The 22,117-nt window shown below is 45.6% G+C and overlaps 1 protein-coding gene across 2 annotated transcripts in view; it reads right to left on the bottom strand.

Annotated features, from left to right (window-relative positions):
* Window positions 1-22,117, bottom strand: part of TMEM42 (transmembrane protein 42) — a 46,770-nt gene that overhangs the window by 15,794 nt on the left and 8,859 nt on the right. Inside the window, exons 4-8 of one of the 2 annotated variants that reach the window (XM_064366989.1) lie at window positions 14,463-14,684; window positions 6,498-6,654; window positions 4,191-4,297; window positions 2,350-2,494; window positions 1,468-1,601 (exon numbers count right to left, since the gene is read on the bottom strand). The gene's annotated coding sequence lies outside the window, so the exon portion shown is untranslated. The remainder of the gene's footprint in view (window positions 1-1,467; window positions 1,602-2,349; window positions 2,495-4,190; window positions 4,298-6,497; window positions 6,655-14,462; window positions 14,685-22,117) is intronic. The other variant, XM_064366990.1, reaches the window with a different exon arrangement.

The following is a 22,117-nucleotide window of genomic DNA, read 5'->3' as shown; positions in this document are numbered from 1 at the left end:
ATCATCAGACCCAAAATGACGAATGATCTGTTAAAAGGGGGACTTCTATTCCTCAAAAATATGTCAAAAAAGACAAAGGCTGAGAAATTGTTCTAGATTAAAGGAGGTAAAGAAACATAACTATATGCAAAATATGATTCTGGACTGGATCCTGTTTTGGAGGGAAAAAAACGTTATAAAGAACATGATAAAATCAACTGACCGGCTGGGTGTGGTGGCTCACACCTGTAATCCCAGAACTATGGAAGGCCAAGGCGGGTGGATCACCTCAGGTCGGGAGTTCGAGACCAGTCTGGCCAACATGGTGAAACCTCATCGCTACTAAAAATACAAAAGTTAGCTGGGCGTGGTGGCATGAGCCTATAATCCCAGCTACTCGGGAGGCTGAGGCAGGAGAATCACCTGAACCAAGGAGGCGAGGTTTCAGCGAGCTGAGATGGCGCGACTGCACTCCAGCCTGGGCAACAACAGTGAAACTCCATCTCAAAAATAAATAAATAAATAATCAAGTGTCCAAACTGGAATATAGATAGTAGATGAAAGTGTTATGCTAACACTTAATTTACTGAAGTTGATAACTGTCCTGTGGTTATATGAGAGAATATCCCTGTTATTAGGGAATATACCTTAAAGGGTTTAGGGGTAAAGAAGCAACTTATATGTAACTTACTAACAAATGGTTCAAAAATAAAAAGCTCGCACGCGTGTGTGTGTGTAGAGGAGGGAGGGAGGGAAAATGATTAAGTAAATGGGGCAAAATGTTAACAATAGGTGAGCCTGGATAAAGGGTACAGGTTATTCTTGTACCCAAAATCATTTCCAAATACAAGTTTAAAAAAAGAGCTCCTTGGCTTCTAGCATGGGCACCTGATGGCTTTTGACTTCAAGAGGGCCGCAGGAGGAGGGGCAGGTGTGGAAAAGGGTTGACACAGAATGTGCTGCATTTCAGGCTGCAACAAGATGCCCAGCACCCTCTGGAGAGAAGCTGGTGCTGGCAATGGTGGAAGTAGCCTCGAGTGCCATTTGTATAAAGGTTCCAGTGTAGCCACAGGAAGAAGTGAGCTGGTACATGAGGAAGTGGAGAGAAGAGAACAGAACTAAGGGAGCAGAAGGGAGAAACCATCCGCAATTCAGGCTCTGCCCCAGAGTTGGCAAGGAAGAAGTCCTTGTTTGTCCCTCCCCACCCCCACCAAGGCAGCCTCTGTACAGTGGTGGAGGCAGAAGCGTGCTGGGGCAGGGCAAGGCATTAGAGAGAAGTGGAAATGGGGAATAAAGACCTCCATTCTAAAGAGCCTGGTCACAAAGAAAATGCTCCAATGGTGTCCATGATCTGTTCCTGGGTCACATCTCTTAAACTAGTTTGCAAGTACCTTGAGAGCAAACAAAAGCTCATAGACTATGCATTACACACAACAGGTTTTGCCAGGGGCACCTACCACTCCCCAGCAGACCTGAGATTCGTAGTACCTTTACACCACGGGATGAAGAGAAGGTATAGGAAGTTTTCTTCAGACTTAAGGAAGGATGCGGCTTCCAGTTTTCACATGTAGTTGGTAACGCCCCACGATGGCATTGGGGGTGCTGGTGACAGCCACTGTGACCTGAGCAAACCACAAGATAAGGTGGACACCATACCCTCTGGCCAGATCCCAAATCCTACAAATGCTTCCCAGAAAAATCCATCAGTCCTAACAAATCATCCCATCTGGAACCAGCCCAGAGACGAGGAATGGTCAGGACCCTGGACAGCCAGGAGTGCTCTTGCAAGGGAAGGATGCATGCGACAGAAAAGCAACCGCACACAGCATGAGGCTTTGGCAAGTCCTTCAAGAGCCCTAGACACACTGGACTCGAGAAGCTGGTGGACATTTTCACCTCCCCGAACTTCACTCCCTTCACCACAGCCTGAGGGTGATACTATCTCCAGGTTGCTGGGAAAATGCTGTAGATAAAACACACATAAGGTGCTGACATAGTTGGCTCCGTGTCCCCACCCAAATCTCACCTAGAATTGTAATCCCAATAATCCCCACATGTTGAGGGAGGGACCCAGTGGGAGGTGACTAGATCATGAAGGTAGTTTCCCCCATGCTGTTCTCATGATAGTGAGTGAATTCTCACCGGAGCTGATGGTTTTATAAGACAGTTTTCCCTGCTCTTGTTCTCTCTCACCTGTTACCATGTAAAATGTGCCTGCTTCCCCTTCTGCCATGATTGTAAGTTTCCTGAGGTGTCCCCAGCCATGTGGAACTGTGAGTCAATTAAGCTCCTTTTCTTTATAAATTAACAGTCTCTGGCATTTCTTTAGAGCAGTGCAAAATGGACTAAGACAGGTGTCTAGCTCAGTACCTGGAACTTCAGAGGAAAGGTTAAATGTCAGCTGTCTTTGGAGCAAAAAACACCTTTCTCTTGGAATACAAGCAGCCAGAGTCCCAGAGGGCCATTGGTCCAAGGGTGTCCAGGCCTTTATCCAGCCTTTTAGGATAAATAATACCTAAAGAGATAATTAGGATAAATCAAAATTGCTGTAGCCACAATGGTACCAACAATAATTCTCATCATTGTCACAAAACACTTTCACTGTGGTCCAAGATCCTCCCATGAAGTGCTTATTATTATAAGATAACTCACAGGAGGAAGAGGCTCTCAGTTCAAATCCCAATTCCACCCTCCCCCGCTTTTTTTGAGACAGAGTCTTTCTCTGTCACCCACGCTGGAGTGCAATGGCACAAACACGGCTCATTGCAGCATTGAACTCCCGGGGTCAAGCAATTCTCCTACCTCAGCCTCCCAACTAGTTGGAACTACAGGTGCTCACCACCACATCTGGATAATTATTTCCTTTTTTTTTTTTTTTAAGTAGAGATGGGGTATCCCTGTGTTGCCCAGGCTAGCCAGCTCTACCTCTTACTGGCTGTATTACCTTGTCTGGTTACTTAACCTCTCCTGTGCCTGTTTTCTTCTTTAAGAATTTGGAATAACAGATCCCCTCCTTTGTGGGAGCATTGTGAAAACTAAACAAGCTAATATATATAAATGTTTCACTGTCATCATTTTGCTGGTGGGCAAATAGGTTCACAGAGGTGGCCCAAGAGGTAGAGCTGGGATCACCCTCACTGTGCTACAACTCCAGAATCCACAAGGCTAACTCCCGATAACCTTCTTGTGGCAAGGGGGAAGAGGTTGTGCCCTCAGTGTTCATTACAATGGAGCCCAGGAGAACCGGCCTTCCAGGGTGCAGGAAATGTCCTCCACCATCTGGGTGGTGGTCCCACGGCTCTATTCATATGTAAAAATTCATTACACAAACCGTTAAGATTTGTGTCCTTTACGTGTGTTATATGTCAATTTTAAAAACTTTTAAAATAACATTTTTTGAGTAAAGAAATGCAGCTCCTGCCCACACCCCATGCCCACCTCAGGAGAGATTTTCTTGATACCCTAAAAAACACTCAAATGCAAAATTGTGGTTGGGAGTCTGGGATCTGGATGGGAGGGAGAGGAAGGAAGAGCCTGGGGCACTAGGGGGGATTCCAGCAGCAGCTGGCCCATTCATCTCATTTCCACCAGCAGACTCTGCTTCTACAAAAACCCAATGTAATTGCCATTTTAAAATCATGGCATTAGCCTAGCATTAAACTTCTAGGGATTTAGCCTAAGGAAATATCCACAAGCTAGTCCGAAGATCTGGCTGAGAGATGAAAACTGTAGACAACTGTGAACACCCAGCGCTCCCCAAAAGGGTGGAAAACCAGCCACCGTAAGCCCAGACTCGTGGGCAGGAGCCACTGTGGAAAGCGTTCATTAGGCCTTGTCAAGCGAATGAAGCTCGAGGTGGACTACCCCCACTTTGTATTTGACCATGACATAGAAAAGCCTGGCAGGAAGGATGGGTAACTTAACTGGTGGAACCACTGGTTATTTTTATGTACTTCTCTCCGCTCGTGTCCTCCAGTGAACATTGTTCCCTTTGAAATGAAAAGGAGAAGGGTGACAGGTAGGGGTTTGGCCACAGTCAGAGGTACTGTGTGCTTGGAGGAGGCGGAGCGGGGAAACAGACGTTCGGAGACATGACCCCTCTGTCATGCTCTGCTGTGGGTGGCTTTAAACCACATTACCAACAGACAGGTGACAAAGCAGATAGGGGCTACTCCCATTAGGAGGAATCCGCCAGCCTGGTGGGTGCTCACCTCTTTGCCAGACTCATCGTGAAGGGAGGCCTGCCAGTTGTGGTGGTCTGAGCGCGTCCTCGGGTCAAGCTCCACCAGGGTGTGTCTGGCGATACTAGGATTCGGCCCTGGAGACACGAAAAGGGAACAGAGTCTTGAAATCGGCCCAGCCATGGGCCACCCCCGAGACAATCTCCCCTGCTTCAGGGGCACCTACTGCCCACTCACGAGGCCCCCATCCCTCCTGTCCAGGCTTATTTGTCCCCTGGCTCCCTGGGTCCAGCTTCTCTAATTCTGCAGGTGCCTTCCTCTGCCCTACATGACCAGTTTCAGTTTTCTACTCAATTTAGATGAGCCCCCTGCCTCCTCCTCTCCACATCTTCCCTTTTTTCCCATCAGATCCAGCCCTCCCTAGAGCTCCTGCCTCTGTCACGTGCTCACTGGAGTTACTATTGGTTTAACCCCCACCGGCTAGTGCCACAGCCCCGCAAGCTGGTCCACTCCGCGTAATGCAGGAGAACAGCTTAACCTTTATTCCTGTCATCTGGAGGAGGCAGATGCCACTGCCTACCCTGCACACTGTCGCAGGATCTTCTTTGAAAGGTCAGCCAGGTTATGTTATGAGCTCCAGGGACTAATGGAACCAAACCCAACCTGTTTCCATAGCCTGCAGGTGACCCTCAGTGAGGCTTCTCTCCAACTCCCCCTTTTCCTCCCTGTCATGACTGGGTTTCTGATCCCCAGAGAGTTAGCTCGTGACAAACAGCACATGACCAAAAGTGTTGTCTCCTCAGGGCCCTGGCACTTGCCATGCTTGTGGCTGGGAACACCCTGCTCTCAGCTGTTCACGTGGTGGCTCCTGCGTGGGACGTGGGTCTCAGCAGGGTCACTTCCCAAGGCAGTCCTTCCAACCCCGACAGAGTCAGCCCCGCCCTGACCTGCTGCTTTCTCTCTTGCTGGAGGAGCCTCTTGTGTTGGTTTCTTCATCATATTTGGTCCTGTCTGAAATTATCTTTTGTTCATTTGTTGCTTTCTCTGCTAGTACGGTCAGGTCTAGGAGGCAGGGACCGCTTTACCTCTGGGTTCCCTGGCACAAAGTAGGTACTCAACAAACACTTGCTGAGTGAGCGAGTCTCACTGCATCACACATGGAGAGTGCTCAGTGCAACACCTGACGTGTGGCAGGTGCTCAGGAAATTCTGGGTGAGGGAATGCACATGGACTCAGGGCCAGTATAAAGTCACCGAAGTCAGTGACAGCAAGGTCCCAGTCCATGGTTGAGCAGGCAGCTCATGGCACAGCACACAGTAGGTACTTATTTCATACTGGATGAAGGGAATGGAGGCTGTTCTGACTGATCTCCACCAGCATGGTGGAGGAGACCCTATGCCTGTCATTCACTCAGAGAAGGAGCAAAAGGAGCTCTCTCCCAGGAAGTGCTATTGGATGCCCTCTTGTAAGCAGATCTACTTGATCTAATTTTTTTTTTTTTTTTGGAGACAGAGTTTCACTCTTGTCGCCAGGATGAAGTGCAATGGTGCTATCTCACCTCACTGTAACCTCTGCCTCCCAGGTTCAAGCGATTCTCCTACCTCAGTCTCCTGAGTAGCTGGGATTACAGGCACCCATCACTATGCCCTACTAATTTTTGTATTTTTAGTAGAGATGGGGTTTCACCATGTTGGCCAGGCTGGTCTTGAACTCCTGACCTCAGATGATCTGCCTGCCTCAGCCTCCCAAAGTGCTGGGATTACAGGCATGAGCCACCATGCCTGGCTTACTTGAACTATTTTTAAAACTTAAAAACAACATTAAAGAAGACCCTCCTCCATTATCCTACCACAAGATCTAATACATTTTCTCTGTTTCCCTAGTTGTACTTATGCACACATATTTACCTAACTATAACAAATGTGTGAGCGTTTTCCTATTATCTTTGCAACCAAAATGTGATATTTTAATCATTATTACTGCTTGCCTCCAGCCCACCCAGCTATGGTGTCAGCACACCTCAGTCCTATGATTGATCTCTACACAATGTTCCAGACCCCACCACAGCAGATGCCCGCTGAGTCGCCTCCTCTCTCTGCTCTGGCCCCTCCCCTGCTTAGCCAAGGAATCGAAGCCTCACTGTGTGCCAGGTCCTGACTAAGCTTCCCATTCTACTCTCATCATACCTCCTAATATTTCCACTTCACAGATGGAGAAACTGGGGATCAGGGAGGGGAAGGCACTTCTGGCTCAGACTGGCCGGAAAGGGCCGCTTCAGCATCCAGGGACCTGTGTGGTCCCTCCCCCAAGCCCATGAGTAGGGCCCTGAGGCTTCACCTGTGCTGAATTGCAGTTTCAGTTCATGGTAGGATTACAGGGGTTGGTTCAGTGCCAGCTGCACGTGAAACACCTGCCCTCGCCGGAATACAGGACCTTGTGTGGCGAGAAACATCGTTCTCCTGCTTCAAGAAGTCAACATGGAGAACCTGCAGCTCTGTCAGCAACACAGCACGTGGAGAAAGAGCACAGAAAATGTTTATTCCCTGATCACCTGCTCCTGGGTTTAAAATCTGACTGTGTGGAGGCAGAGCCGGGCTTTCAAGTCGGGCATCCCTGCTCCACCTCTGGCTGGCTATGAATCTGTCTGAGACTCAGTTTCCTCACCTGTAAGAGAAGCGTGCACGTACCTACCTTGTGGGGTTACATGGGGATGAGCTGAGAGCAGTGGACTCAAGTGCTCAGTCATGTAACCCCGAAAGGTAGGTAGATACACGCCCATCTTACAGGTAAGGAAACTGGAGTCTCAGAGTGAGTCTGTGAGTGGCTGTTAAGCAAGGCCCCCTCCCCAACTACCCCTCTCTGCAGACATGGCCTCAGGAAAAAGCTGGAGCCATGGTGCTCTCCATTAATCAACACAGAAGCTAGAGGGAGAGGGAATCGGGCAAACTGAGGAGGGAACAGATGACCCCTGGGGTTGCTCCCCTTCCTGTTCAGCCCAGACTCCCATCTGCTTTCAATCAGACACCATCCCAAGGCGAGAGTCACATCCTGAAGGAAGGGTGGGGTGCAAAGTGGCTGGGGTGAAGCCTTTTGATCCAAATAGAGGAAGAAGCTCCACATAGAGGAAGAAGCACCAAGGAGTTCCCGTGATCCAAGGCCAAGACCACTTGCATTATAAATGGGACTTTTAAGGCCGGATGCAGTGGCTCACTCCTGTAATCCCAGCCCTTCGGGAGGCTGACGGGCGGATCACCTGAGGTCAGGAGCCAAGATTGAGCCAATGCACTCCAGACTGGGTGACAGAGGGAGACTCCGTTCCCCCCACCGAAAGAAAAGAGGGGATGTTTTTCTTCAATGCTGAAGTGAAAAGTACATCCGGTAAAAGAAATACTCTCCACATGAATAATACACCCTTTTCTGTAACCCATGTATTTCTTACCATGTGTCTGTTAAAATGACATTTCTTTGTGTTACCTCAGATTGGAACCCAAACCCCTCCCCTTTATCTAAAATTAAACTATTCCCAGGCTCATGAGTCATGAAGGGAAATGTGTTTTGGCTGCACATTGAAACGACCTGGGGGGAGCATAAAACTGTGTATGTTTTCCCCCAGCGACTCGAATACAATTGATCTGAGTGGGGCAGAGCCTCTGTTTTCAACGCTGTCCAGGCAATTCCAGTGGGCAGAGGGCGTGGTAAAACACAGACTGCCGGGCCCACCCCGAGTTTCTGATTCAGCACATCTGGGGTGTGGCTGAGAATTCACCTCTCCAGCAGCTTCCTTGATGACGCTGACACTGCTGGCCCAGGGAGCACACATTGAGAACCCCTAGATTAGGAAGCCCCACTGTGGCCTGTGAGGTAAACTAAGGTGAGATGCAGGGATCTTCCCCTGCTCCTGAGGGCTCGCCCACAGAGGAAACTCATCCTCTGCAGAGATCATGGAGGCCAGCCATGAACACGTGGGCTTTCGTGACTACAAAATGGATGGAGTGGTCACACCCACATCAGAGGGCTACCTTGGGGATGTGGCCAGTGATGTGTTTGGAGACAGCACAGCTCATTCTTGCTGGAGTGGCTTTGGGATTGGGGGTCTGGACAAGTGTTCTCCAGGAAGGCAAGCCCCCAGCAAGCGGCCTTCCTTCTGCACTGCTGCACAGGGCCTGGGAACCTGCTCCCTCCAGCAGGGAGGCCACCTGGCAGACAATCTACCTTCCCAGGTGTCTCCCCTTTTTGGGCTAAAATCTTGGGGTGGGCCCATGGCTAGCTGGAGCATCTTAGCCCATTTGTGCTGCTGTGATGGAACACCTGAGACTGGACCACTTAGAAAATAGAAATTTACTTCTGACAGTTCTTGCAAACAACCGTTCCAGATGAAAGGTGTGGATGAGCATAAGAGATTACTGAAAAAAAGTAAAGTTATGATTGCTGAATGAGACAGAAAAAAAACATGTCACAACTAATTGTTAAAGGAATTGAACACATCCTGTGTGACTCCACTGGAGAGGACTCTTGCAAGCACCTGCTAGTTCCCACAGGACCTCACCCCATGTGCCTCTTCCCTTTGCTGATTTTTCTTTGTATTTTTTGCCACAATAAGTCACGTCCCCCCCACAGTGTCCATATTGCTGCCTGAGGCTACCGCCACCTGCCAGCAGGCACTGCTGGACAGTGTCCTTCCTTGACTGCTTGTGGGAGCGCAGGCTCAGCAGAATGCATACCAGTTATGAAAAATTTGAAACATCACCTCTCTCTGTAGAGGTCTGGGATTCCCCCAAACTAAGAAAATAAAATAAACAGTTGTCCTTGGCTCATAGGCATAAATTGACTCCTAGTCACAGTTGTCACTGGTTTAGGGGATAAATGCCAATCCTCTTTGGAGTGATTTATTCTCCACCAAAGTTTTATGGAATTCCCACAGATAAAGTCACACTCAAGATGAGCTTATAGCCCTAAATTTTAAAACAAAAAATCCACTATTTCAGCAGAAACCACACAAGTATTCTTCCTAGAAATCAGATAATATACAGACTATAAAATAATGTATAGAGACTATGGACCAGGTGCAGTGGCTCATGCCTGTAATCCCAGCACTTTGGGAGGCTGAGGCAGGAGGATCCCTTGAGCCCAGGAGTTCAAGGCCAGTCTGGACAACATAGGGAAACCCTGTCTTTACAAAAAAAAATTTTTTAGTTAGCTGAGAATGGTGGTGTGCACATGCAGTCTCAGCTACTTGGGAGGCTGAGGCAAAGAGTTTCACTTGGGCCTGGGAGGTCAAGGCTGCAGTGAGCCATATTCACACCACTACACTACAGCCTGGGTGACTGAGTGAGACCTTACTTCAAAAAATAATAAATAAAATAAAATATTTAGGCCGGGCGCGGTGGCTCACGCCTGTAATCCCAGCCCTTTGGAAGGCTGAGGCAGGTGGATCACGAAGTCAAGAGACTGAGATCATCCTGGCCAGCACAGTGAAACCCCATCTCTATTAAAAATACAAAAAAATTAGCCGGGCGTGGTGGCATACGCCTGTGGTCCCAGCTACTCGGGAGGCTGAGGTAGAAGAATCACTTGAACCCAGGAGGCAGAGGTTGCAGTGAGCTGAGATTGCGCCACTGCACTGCAGCCTGGTGACAGAGCAAGGCTCTGTCTCAAAAATAAAATATTTAAAAATATATATACAGACCATAAAATAGCCAAGTCAAAAAATGGCTAGGGACATAAGAGAAGGAATCAAAACTATGAGAAAGAAATAAGCCACTATTGAGAATAACCAGATAAGTTTTTTCAAACATAACTTCTAAAAATAAAAATGTGGTTCTTGAAATGAAAAAAAGTCACAGTTAAATGGCAAATAGACATAACTGAAAGAGAATCAGTGAACTAGAAAATAGACTGGAAACAAATACCTATAACACAACCTAGAGAAATATGAATAGAAGTAAATATGAAAAGCAGTTTAGAGACGTGCAGTCTTGGATGAAAAGGTCTAAAGTATATACTATAGTTGTTCTGAAAAGAGAGAATCAAGACTAGGGAGCAGCAGCAAAGAGGTGGTGGTTGAGAACTTTCTAGAATGAATGAGAGATATGAATCCTCTTATTTAGGAATCACAAAGAATCACAAATAGGATAAAGAAAAGGCCGGGTGCAGTGGCTCACGCCTGTAATCCCAGCACTTGGGAGGCTGAGGTAGGTGGATCACTTGAGACCAGGAGTTCGTGACCAGCCTGGCCAACATGGTGAAACGCCATCTCTACTAAAAATACAAAAATTAGCTGGGTATGGTGGCACATGCCTGTAATCCCAGCTACTCAGGAGGCTGAGGTAGGACAATCACTTGAACCTGAGAGGCAGAGGCTACAGTGAGCCGAGATCACATCACTGCACTCCAGCCTGGGTGATGGAGTGAAACATTGTCTCAAAAAAAAAAAAAAATAAAAGTAATAAATGCTTATTGCAAAAATTAACTCTCTCTCCCATCCCAGACTTTCAGATCCTTTCTCCAGAGAAAATCAATATTAAGTATCCAAGTATCTTTCCAGTTTTCTCTACCATAAACCAATACTTCAGTTACACAAACACGAGCTTTCTCAATACACTATTCGGCACCTTGCTTCTCTCTCTTTCTCTCTCACACACATATCTTGAAATTTATCTCCTAACCATCCAACTAGATCTTATTTTTTAATTTTTTTTTTTGAGACAGCATCATTCTGTTGCCCAGGCTGGAGTGCAATGGAGTGATCACAGCTCACTGCAGCCTCGACTTCCCCGGCTGAACCAATCCTCCCACTTCGGCCTCCTGAGTAGCTGGCACTACAGGCATGCCCCACCATACCCAGCTAATTTTTTCATTTTTCATGAAAATGGGGTCTCCCTATGCTGCCCAGTCTGGTTTCAACCTTGTTATTTTTAGTAGCTACTATCCCTGTGGATAGACATGTAGATTGTTTAAAATCTTACATGCTACAATGTACTTCCTTGTACGTGTATCTTTGCACTCATGTGTGGCAATATTTGTAAGAGAAATCTTCCAAAGCAGAACTGCTATGTCGCAGGATATGGGCATCTTTAATTTCAGTAAATGCTGCAAGAGAGCCTTCTAGTGACTGCACCAGTGACCCTCCTACAAAAAGATGAGAAGATGCCTTTTTAAAGCTCTTTACTATTAAACTTCTAATCTTGGTCAATCTGATAAATGAAAAAATGAAATCTCAGTGCTGTTTTGCTTATTTATTTATTTATTTATTTTTAGAGATGGGGTTTCACCATGTTGGTCAGGCTGGTCTCGAATTCCTGACCTCAGGTGATACACCTGCCTCGGCCTCCCAAAGTGCTGGGATTACAGGCGTGAGCCACTGCGCCCGGCCCTTTTTTTTTTTTTAAGAGACAGAGTCTAGGCCTGTCACCCAGGCTGAAGTGCAGTGGCACACACATGGCTCACTGCAGTCTTGAACCTGAGTAGCTGGAACTACTGAAGTATACCACCATGCCCGGCTAATTTTTATTTTTATTTATTTATTTATTTTTGAGACAAAGTCTCACTCTGTCACCCAGGCTGGAGTGTAGTGGTGCAGTCTTAGGTCACTGCAGCCTCTGCCTTCCAGGTTCAAGCGATTCTCATGCATCAGTCTCCTGAGTAGCTGGCACTACAGGTGTGCACCACAATGCCTGGCTAATTTTTGTATTTTTTTAGTAGAGATGGGGTTTCACCATGATGGCCAGGCTTGTCTCTAACTTCTGATCTCAAGTAATCTGCCCGCCTTGGCCTCCCAAAGTGCTGAGATTACAGGCATGAGCCACCGTAACCAGCGGCAGCTAATTTTTTAATTGTTTCGTGCAGACAGGGACTCACTGTTTCCCAGGCTTGAACCTGGGAGGCGGAGGCTCCCAGGGCTCAAGCAATCCTCCCACCTCGGCCTCCCAAATTTTTGGTATTATATGCATGAGCCACCGCACCTGGCCTCCTGTTTCAGTTTTATTTCATGACCACCCTCGTTCCAAGTAAGGTTATCTTTTCATATATTACAATTTATGTTTCCTTTTCTTCGAACTACCTAATACTGTTCTTTGTCCATGTATATTTTGGGATGTTGGTCATTCTCCTATATATCTGTGAGCGCTCTTTTTATACTACAGAATAGCATTTATTTCTCATGTGTTGAAAGTACCCTTCACAGTTCCATTCCCTCTGACTCTCTAAGTTTCGTCTCACATATATTTTAAATTTTTCTGTAGTCAGTTTTACCTTTCTTTTCCTTTATGTTTCTAGGTTTTCTGTTTTCCTTTGTAACATCTTCTCTACTCCAAGACCATTTTTCATATTGCCTTCATTTTCTTCTAATGCCTTTACAGTTTCATCTTTGACCTTCCTGGGATTTGTCATGGTGTAAACCAGGAGATAGAGATCTAGCTTTGTTTTTTCTCTAAATACTAACCAGTTGTCCTAATACTACAACTTGCACAATTTCTCATTTCCTCCGCTTACATGAAATCCTACCTTTATCCCACACATATCATCATTTTCTAGGTCCCTATTTGGATGTCCTGACCTCCCAGAGTGGTTGGAAGAAGAAATGAAATAGTATTCATGAAAACATTGTGAAGTCATCACAACTCACTAATGTTGTAAGGAGGTGTGTGATGGTTACTTGCACAAGCCCAACAGAAAGGACACCTCAGGAGATGTCAGCTCCCCCCACCAACACCCCTACACTGGTGGCCATGAGGTGACTGTCTTTGGTGATTTAGATCTTGAGAGTAAAGTCAAACTGCCCAGCAGGGAGGCAGTGTGCTGCAGCATGAGATGAACACACACCGGGTTTGCATCCCAGCTCTGCCACCCATGGCTGGGACCTCAGGCAAGTCATCAGACCTCCCCAAGGAGCAGGCTGCTCCTCTTTAAAATGACAGTGTGGGTCAGGTGACGCTGCCTTTCCTTCAGGTAGTCCTCGGTAACTTACACGGCACGTTTATGGGATTGATGTGACTTTCCCAAAGCCACAGGGCTATTTAGTGCATGGCAGAGATGTGAATCTTCTCTCTCAAATCAGCAGGTGCTTCCCATCACACCACACCACACTTCCTCAGTCCCAAGGACTCTTTACCCTTCAAGGCTGAGTCTAGGTGAGGCATCAGCCATCTAAGGAGGAACTCAAAACTCTGTGGCCTTGGGACTAAAGAGTCTGATTTCTTTTTAAATGTCACCCTCCAAAAAAGGAGAAGCTGGACACCAGGAGGGTCTGGCTTAGTACCTTTGCAGAGTGTCAGAGCAGCCATTCCTTAGCTATCAAGCAGCTTCTCAAGTAAGAGAGGAGGCTGCTGAGCGAACCCTGCTGGGAAGTCACAGAGGGCCTGGGGGCTGGGGAGTTGGCAGAGGGGTTCAAACCCAGTCTCATTGTTCCCTGGCAGCACCCAGGCTCCCTGAAGTAATACTGGGGGCTCTGGTGCCTGCTCTTGGTGGTGGTAGGAAGCTGCATCCTCATGGGACATAGAGCCTGGCACATGAGCCCCCTCTGGTATTCCCCACTCTGAGAAGCAGTGACACTCTGCAGTAGGGAAATCCATCAGGTGACCTTGAGAAAGGACAAGACGCACTGAGAGACACACTCTACAAAATAACTGGTCTGTACTCCTCAAAAACGTTCAAGTCATGAAGCTTCAAGAACAGATGAACTGTTCCAGACAAAGGAGAACAAAGAGGCACGAAAACGGAATGCAAAGCCCGACACAGGATTTTCTTCTGCTATACGTGACATTACTGGGACAACTAGTGAAATCCACATAAAATCTACGGGTTGGATAATAGTACTGAAATGGTGTTCATGTCCTGGTTTTCATAATTGTATTGGCTACATAAGAGAACGTCCTTGTTTATAGGAAATACACACCAAAGTATTTAACTATGTAATGTCTGCAACTCACACTCAAGAGTTAAAAAAACAAAAACCGATTTGTCTATCTATCGGTCTGTCTTTATCATCTATGTCATTTATTTGTCCACTGATTGATCAAGAAGGATAAAGAAAATGCATTAGTCATTTAGGAAATCTGGATAAAAGATATATGGGAATTCTCCTTATTATTTTTGCAGTCTTTTTGTCAATCTGAAATTATGCCTAAATGAAAAGTTTGTTTTTTTGTTTTGTAAAAAGAGATGAGACAGAGAGGAAGCAGCACAAAGGCCACAAGTTAGAGTGAGAGGGCAATGGCCCCAGGCACCCGGCAGAGGCAAAAGAGTGGTTTAGGGCCAGCTGGCTGGAGGAGCACGCGGAGCTCTATGGAGATCTCACCCACTCACCTTTTGATGTGTCCATCGTCCCTTTGGCTTCTCTCCTGCAATGCCGGGGAAGACTGTCGCTGATGCCAGGTGCTTCCACAGCGTTGGTCCTCAGGGGGAGAAAACAGCCCTTTTTATGTGATCCTGGGCTAGATGTGACCCTGCTGTGGCTGCCAAGGGGCAGGGTTTGGGAAGGGGATGTTGATTAGAAATAATAAAATCCCGGAACCTTCCATATCAGACCTAGGAAATCAGGAGCCAAGATGAGCTGTTGTAAAAGGGACAGAAAATAGAGAATGGCACCTCCTTGTCTGTTATATGAGCCTGACAATGGGTTACCAAAAGCCAGGACCCTATGACCTCCACCACATGTGGCCTGACATTCTGGTTACCATCAAGATCAAGTCTAGGAACAGAGGCTAATCTTTACTGACTTGATGGTTTTCTTCTTGCTCTCTTTTCTTTGAGTTGAAAAAGTAAGAGATGCTTGTGAGTTTTTTGTTTTACATTTTGAATACATAATGCATTCAGATGGTTCAAAATTGAAAAAGTGCCCCCCGGTCACTTGATGCATCCTACTACCAGTTTCTTTTAGCTCTTTCCAAAGACGTTGCATACACTGAGAAGCAAATAATGTATTACTTTGTTTTATTTACACAAATGAGAGCAATCACTGTGTTGTCCAGACCACTGTGTGGTCTCGAACTCCTAGGCTCAAGGGATCTGCCCACCTTCATCTCCCGAAGTACTGGGATTAGAGGTATGAGCTACCACGCCTGGCAAGATGGAGCTGTTCCTGTTGCACATGGAGAGGTGGCCCAGTCTTTTCACAGCTACACAGAGTCTGTGTGGATGGTCCCTAATGTATGTAGCTCACCTCCCATCCACAGGCATCTGAGTTGCTTCCAATATTTCCCTATTACAATCAGTGCTGCAAAGAGTAAGTTGGTACAGAGATCATTTTACCCTAGTGTGAGTGTATCTATAGGAGAATCGAATGCCTTCAAGTGGAAATGTTGGGCCAAAGAGCAGAAGCTTTTGTAATTTTGATGGCTATCTGCTCTGCTCTCCACAGGGGCACCTGTGATATTTTTCAATGATGTTATGTCTACTGAAAGGAGCCAGCCTGGCATAGTAGCAGAAATGCCAGAGGAGGAGAGGAGACTCCTGACACTGAAACCCCAACACCACAGTAACTTCCTGTGTGTCACTGGGAACGTTGTCTTCATTAGCGCCTTACCTGAAAAGCAAGGGGACTGAATAATGATGCCAATGGTCTCTTCCAGACCAAAAGCCCAGGGATGGGCAATCGCCTTTGCTGGCTTAAGGCGCGCCAGAGAGTGACAACCCTGGTTACTTTGAGTAACAATAATGAAGTCAGAGGTTTTTGCTGTTTTGCGGGCAAGCATCTCAGCACCACATTCCTAGATATAATAGAACAAACCAAGCCCTGAAATGCACATGGCATTTACGAAAATCCTTGGCTGGGCTCTGTCTGCAGAGAAGCCCTAGGACCGAGGATTACGGGCTCAGGAATGGGAGAAGGATGCTTGCTTTTCTCTATAGTTCCTTTTGCATCATCAGAATTTAGCACCATGTGCACGAATTACCTATTTAAGAATAAATTTACTACTTAAAGGGAAAAAGCCTCTGAATAAAAGTCCTGGCCTAGGGGTGAGAGGGTCCAGATATTACTTGCTTCACCTCTCTGGGCTTTCTGGGCTTCCTTCACCAATTTTGACAAATGAGGGGCTTCAGCAAGATGAGATTTCATCAGTACCTTCCAGGCCAGAGAATCCAGGGTACCTAGACTTTGGGGTCAGACACAACAGGGCCTCCATCCTAGGTCCTCTACAGACCCTCTGTGTGACCTTGGGAAGTTACTTATTTGTGCCTCTTTCCCCATCTGGGGCATGGGAGATAATAACACCCACGCCGCAGGTCAAGTGTCTAAAGGAGGATGCTGCTGTGAGGAGGCGAAGGCATTCCAAATTCTCTGCAAGAAATGAGCTATACCGGGGATCTTACAAAGGGCACCCCATCCCAACACCTTCATTTCACAGACAGAAAAAGTGCAGCCCAGAGAGAGGCAGCCGCCTGGCGTCAGCAGAGGATCCCCGTGAGCCTCCCTTCCCTATTCCTGCAACAGAACTCCCAGGCCTCAGCAGAGTGGGCCCTAATTTAGATTTTTGTGCGTGTGGCATTTTATCTGTCAGCTGGTCTCAAAGGATCATCTATTCTTGCCTTTCCTCTCTGGACCACAGCTGACACCAGGGTCCAGTCACGGCCCTGCCATGGGACAGGAGGCTATAAAGGTGCTGTCCCAGAAAGGTTGGCATGGTCTAAACTTCACATTAATCCACAGATGACGGAGCTGGGGAGGAGGGAGAAGAGGAAAAGGCAAGCAAGAAGAGCCTGGAAACCACCGGGTAAGGTGGGGGACAGAAAACACGTTTCAAGATGAAGTTCACAGAGGACCTTAGCCAGGAATAGAATCTTCTTATTTTGCATACCTAGCCCACAGCATGGCACACAGTGCTCAGCAGATGAGGTAGTGCATGAATAAATGAACAAGTAAGCAAACAGGACAGGGTGCGCCAGTGAGAGCCTGGGAGAGGCCCCGGGCCTGTGCCTGTGTGGCAGGTGCCTCCTGAAGCAGTCAGGGGAGGCTGTGTCCCCTTCTCCCAATGCATGCTGGGAGTCCCTTTTCGAAAAAAGCCCAATACGCATTGGTTTTGGGGATTCAAACCCGATCCCTCACCCACCTCTGCACCCACCCCCCAATTCTGAGGATGAAAGAACAGCCAGGTCCTGTCAGACTCTAGGTGCCACAGGGGCTGTACACAGTGCTAAGCCCGGAGCTAAATCATGAAGATAGCCATCCTGATATGCTCCCCACTTTTCTTGTAGAGACAGGGAGGAGTTAGTAAATATGCACCCACAGATCTGTGGGAGCAAAATCTTTTCTTCTTGTATCTGAAGCTATAAATTCATCCCTAACCTGTTTTCTTATTGTATATGTAAACAACTTTATAGGAGAAAATAAAAGAATCCAATAAATGCTGAAGTCACCTCTTATCAAGCTACTCCTAGTGCTTGTCATTGTACACGGATGTGTTTACATGGCATGGAGCAACCCCGGCACCTCAGGCCATGCCAGGCAGTCTGTCCTTCTGGACATTGTCTAGGATCTGCCTATTTCAAATGCTCACCTCTGTTCATGGGCACATGATATTCTACCATGTTTGCTTAACCATTTCTTAACTATCAGGCAACTAACTGCTACTAGCAATAATGCAGCTAGGAACCCTGTTGCTTAAATTGTGTATTTTTTTCTTTTAGATTTTCCCCCGGGTGTAGTATTAGGTCCAACTGCAGAGGGGATTGACTTTCAAACTGTGGTGAGCGGATACCCCACGATGGACCACGCTGGTGACAGTCAGGACTCGCTGCTGCAGACCTCTGGGCAAGAAGAACTTTGGGAACCCTATCGAAGACCAGCAAGGGAACACTGAAGTAGTACAGACAGGACAGCTCTCAAGTGGGCTATCTGGGGTCCCATCTCAGCTCCATCTATGACAAGCTGAGTGGATTTGGGGGAAATCTGAGCCCTCCAAGCCCTGGTTTTCCAAAGGAGCTGGATGGATCTGGAATTTACAGTCACAACTTTCTAGCCAATCCAGCCCTGGAGTCGATTCCACTGTAATCAACACGGTCTGTCTCACCTCCCACCCTAACCTGTCTGATTCACCATACCTCCAGACTCTGGGCTGGGCTCTGCCATTCCTTACCCAGACCCAAAGAGCCCAGAGTACACCTCGGCTAGCAAGGACAATCTTGGGGTTTTCTTGCTAAACAATAGCAGTAATATTTGCATGTTTAATGATTGTTAAATGTGATCATTTCCATCTATCAGTGAAGTGTTATCTAAAAACATTTATGAAACTTACAAAAATCCCCCCCAAAAGAGTAATGAAAATTTACATCTCCCTCATCAAATCTGAGAAATAAAACTTTAGGGATACAATTGAAGCCCGCAGCCCCTTGCACATCCTTTCCCAATCCCAACTTCCTGTCCTCCCTCCCTAAAATAACTACTGCTCTTAGTTTGGTATTTCAGTTTCCTTGCAGATTTAAAAATACTTACTACACATGTGGATATCTAAAATAATAGGTAGTATTGTTTTGAAGGGTTTTTTTTTGTAAAGTTATCATGCTTAACATGCCTGTCTACTTGTTTCCACTCCACATTATGAATTTGAGATTTTTTTTCCATGTAATTCATGCTTCATTGTCACCACTGTATAGTATTCAATACACTGCTATAACTTCTCTACTCTCCCATTGATATGATTGCTTCACATTTTTCTTAGTTATAAGCACTGCTGCAATAAGCATGTGTGCTCATGTCTCCTTGTGCATAAGTGAGAGTCTCCAGGACTGGAATTGCTGGCTCAAACAGTATGCACATCTTCTGTTTTGTCAGATGATAGTAAAATGTTTCCAGAGGGTTCTACTAGTTTACAGTCCCAGCAGTAGCACATAGGAATTCACAGTGCTCCACAGCAATGGCCTTGCTTGTTCAACTTTGTAACTTTTGCTGATCTTGTATGAAACGGCATCAATGGTATCTTACTGAGTTCTCCCTAGCTTTATTGAGGTACAATTTATATCCAATAAAATTCACCCACTTTGGCTGGGTGCAGTGGCTCACGCTTGGAATCCCAGCATTTTGGGAGGCCAAGGCAGGTGGATCACAAGACCAAGAGATTAAGATCATCCTGGCTAACATGGTGAAACCCCATCTCTATTAAAAATACAAAAAGTTAGCCAGGTATGGTGTCACAAGCCTGTAGTCCCAGCTACTTGGGAGGCTGAGGCAGGAGAATCACTTGAACCCAAGAGGCGGAGGTTGCAGTGAGCTAAGATTGCGCCACTGCACTCCAGCCTGGGTGACAAGAGCGAGACTGTCTCAAAAAATAATAACAATAATTCACCCACTTTAAGTGTAGAATTTTAGTAGTTTTATACAGTTGTGTAATGACCACTATGATTAAGATGTTAACTTTTTGCCCACGTATTATTAGGCTGTCCTCTTAAATTGCAAGAACTTTTTACATATTCTGGTTATAAGTCCTTTATCAGATACATCTTTTTCAAGTATTTTCTCCTAGTCTGTGGCATACTTTTTCCTTTTCTTCTGCCGTTTTAATTTACATTTTCCTTAATATTAGTGAGGTTGAGCCTCTTCATGTGTTTATTGTCTGTTCAAGTTTCCTCTTCTACGAATTATCAACCTGCAAACTTTCTTTTGAGGTATTTTGTCTTTTTCTTAATGATTTATAAAATCTGAGCAGCTTTGAGAAAAGAATTTCTAAGAGCCCCCTCCAACTACCTACCTGAATCTTTCTGTTACTGCCCTCACTGGGGGTGAGATGTCTGTCCTCCTTGCTAAGGGGCCAAACTGTCCACTTGTGCATCAGATCCTACCTCACCTGCTCTGGCTTGGCACTCAATGCTCTCATCATCCCCTTCTTCCTGAATTTTCAAACTTCCCATGGATATGGGATCACTACCGTTAACATATATAAATATGCTGCTATTCTCCTATCTGAACCAAAAATGAAACAAAACCAAAACCCCCCTCTGGTTCCCATCTGCTTTGTGAGCCACTGCCCCAGAGAGCTCTACTCCTTTTATAGAAAAACTCTTTGAGTCATCACCACTTGCCGTCTCCAATTCCTCCTCTCACCATTCTTTTTCATGTTAATGAAAAAATTATAGTACAATATACATAAAACTTAACATCTTTATAATTTTTGAGTGTACAATTCAGTGGCATTAAGTACATTCACAGTGTTGTGCAACCATCACCATTATCCATTTCGGAATTGTTTCATTGTTTGAAACTGAAACACTGTACCCTTTAAACAGTAACTGCCCATCCTCTCCTCCCCTCAGCCTGGGGTAACTATTGTTTCACTTTCTGTTGCTATGAATTTGCCTATTCTAGGTACCATATGTATAATTCTACTTATATGAGGTACCTAACATTTCACTCAGCAAAATGTTTTCAAAGTTCATCCATATTGTAACATGTGCTGGAATTTCATTCCTTTTTACAGCTGAATATTATTCCACTGTAAGTATATACCACATGTTTATTCATTCATCTGTTGATAGAAATTTGGGTCATTTCCATCTTACGACTATTGTAAATAATGCTGCTATGAACATTAGTGTACAAGTATCTATTTGAGTCCCTGTTTTCAATTATTTAGGGTATATAAATACCTAGAAGTGGAATTGCTGGGTCATATAATAATTTTTTTTTTTTTTTGAGACAGTCTCGCTCTGTCATCCAGGCTGGAGTACAGTGATACGATCTCAGCTCACTGCAACCTTTGCTTCCCAGGTTCAAGTGGTTCTTCCCTCAGCCTCCGGAGTAGCTGGGACTATAGGAACACACCACCATGCCTAGCTAATTTTTATATTTTTAGTAGAGACGGGGTTTCACCATGTTGGCCAGGCTAGTCTCGAACTCCTGACCTCGTGATCCACCCGCCTTGGCCTCCCAAAGTGCTGGGATTACAAGCGTGAGCCACCATGCCCCAACTCTATGTTTTTAACTTTTATGGACTCATCATACTGTTTTCCACAATGGCTGAACCATTTTACATTCCCACCAGCAATGCACAAGGGTTCCAATTTTTCCACCCTCATCAACATGTGTTATTTTGTTTTTGTTTATAACAGCTATCCTAATGAGTGTGAAATGGTATCTCATTAGGGTTTTGATTTGCATTTCTCTAGTGACTAGTGATACTGAGTATCTTTCATGTGTTTATTGGCCATTTGTATTTCTTCCTTAGAGAGTTGTCTATTCAAGTCCTTTTCCTGTTTCTAGTTTTTTGAGTTGTTGAATTGTAAAAGTTCTTTATACATTCTGAATATTAATCCTTTATCAGATATGTGATTTGCAAATATCTCCCATTCTGTGAGTTGTCTGGTCACTCTCTTGATGGTGTCCTTTGATGCACAAGTTAATTTTTACAAGGCCCAATTTGTTTTTTCTTTTGTTGCTTATATTTTCAGTATCATAATTAAGAAATCATTGTCAAATCTAATTCGTGAAGACATTCTCCTATTTTCCTCTAAGGGTTTTATTGTTTTAGCTTTTATGTTTAGATCTTTTATTCATTTTTAGTTCACTTTTGTATATCATGTAAGGTAAGGGTCCAACTTCATTCTTTTGCATGTGGATATACAGTTTTCTCATTACTATTTGTCAAAAGAACTGTTTTCTCTCCATTAAATGGTCTTGGCACCCTGTCAAAGAGTTTGTTTCTGGGCTCTCTATATATTCCATTGGTCTTCATGTCTTTCTTTATGCCAGTACCACATCTTAAAAATCCACAGCTTTGTAATAATTTTTTTTTTTTTTTTTTTTTTTTTTTTTTTAAGGCGGAGTCTCGCTCTTGTTACCCAGGCTGGAGTGCAATGGCGCGATCTCGGCTCACCGCAACCTCCGCCTCCTGGGTTCAGGCAATTCTCCTGCCTCAGCCTCCTGAGTAGCTGGGATTACAGGCACGCGCCACCGTGCCCAGCTAATTTTTTTTGTATTAATAGAGACGGGGTTTCACAATGTTGACCAGGATGGTCTCGATCTCTCGACC

This window comes from Aotus nancymaae, unplaced genomic scaffold (assembly GCF_030222135.1).
Source record: "Aotus nancymaae isolate 86718 unplaced genomic scaffold, 86718_ANA_hifiasm-v0.15.2.pri h1tg000067l, whole genome shotgun sequence".
In the NCBI taxonomy this organism is placed as follows: Eukaryota; Metazoa; Chordata; class Mammalia; order Primates; family Aotidae; genus Aotus; species Aotus nancymaae.
This window is presented reverse-complemented; position numbering and strand designations above follow the sequence as displayed.